The sequence below is a fragment of the Poecilia reticulata genome, linkage group LG11 (assembly GCF_000633615.1).
Source record: "Poecilia reticulata strain Guanapo linkage group LG11, Guppy_female_1.0+MT, whole genome shotgun sequence".
Classification (NCBI taxonomy): Eukaryota; Metazoa; Chordata; class Actinopteri; order Cyprinodontiformes; family Poeciliidae; genus Poecilia; species Poecilia reticulata.
In genome coordinates this window covers 22,774,199-22,775,467 of record NC_024341.1, presented here as the reverse complement: position 1 = coordinate 22,775,467, position 1,269 = coordinate 22,774,199, and positions in this window count along the sequence as shown.

Here is a 1,269-nt window from a genome sequence, read left to right as displayed (position 1 = left end):
TGCTGAAAGTTATTTACTGTTTTTGGAAAAAGACAAATCGACTGTAAATTACTTTGCAGAATTGCAGAAGTTTCAATGTCAGGACCAAAACTGCACAGATACAAAAGGTATTAGTTGCAGTTTATGTTTTGCATCTGGTATTTTAGACAGTATAACATTATTCTGTATTTTGCCAAATAAATTAACACCAAATATTTTTTTTAAAGAATGGCAGGAGCTTCGTGAGTCATATTTCTACTACGCATCCACTGAGAAGAAAAACTGGACAGAGAGCAGGAAAGACTGCAAGAGCAGAGGAGGAGATCTGGTGATCCTAAATAACAAAGAGAAACAGGTTTGTTTGTCATAAGATTATTATGCGTTCATAAAGAGGACTAGTCACATTCTCAGAACAGTCACTTGTGTAACACTACATGTTTTTTTGGACCAAACTGTCGCAGTAATTCAGACAAAGTGCAATAGTAGCAAGCAACCATCCCTTCATCACTTTTCCCCCGTAATTGTAGGAACACATTGACTTTGATACCTTTAAGTGACACAAATATAAATACACAGAGTTATGATCTAAAGTTCTYCACACTAAGAAAATTAAATAATGGCTGATCATGCCAACGTGCTGTAGCTTGAAGATCTAGTCTGCCACCTGGTGCTCATAAACTGAAAGGTGAAAATGGCAAGTAAAAAAAGTTCTGCCAGTCTGTATACAGCCTGCTTTCCTAAACACTCCTGTAGTAAGAGTAATATCTGTTTTTCTCTTCTTATTTCAGCTTTCTGAAATAAGAAGGAAAAAAAACAGCATGCATTTGATATTTTTTTATTTGTCATTTTTGGCCAAACATACTAAAAATCTGATAAATATTTGAAGAAATATTATTACAGACTTTTCAATTATACCAAAACCTAGTATGTAAGAATTTTCAGCATGTAGAAATATAAATTTAGCTTCTTTATGCCTGTCAGTTCATTCCAAGTCTAATGCAATATAACATTTTGATGCTTAAGGTTTGTAAAACTTAGTGGGAGTGGGGACGGGGGGCCATGTCAGATAAATTTAGTCGTCTCCAAATTCTTCAACAAACTCTGGGTGTAGACGACTACTGACATTTACTGGTCATCTTAGAATATTTTAGATGACATCAGTATATAATGAATAAATTAACTTGTAAGTACAATAATTAACCATACAGACTGCCAATTTATTAATGATTAATTTCTACAATGATGGGAACTAGAGTAATGCGATAATCATGCATTTTAATTGTGAGTGAT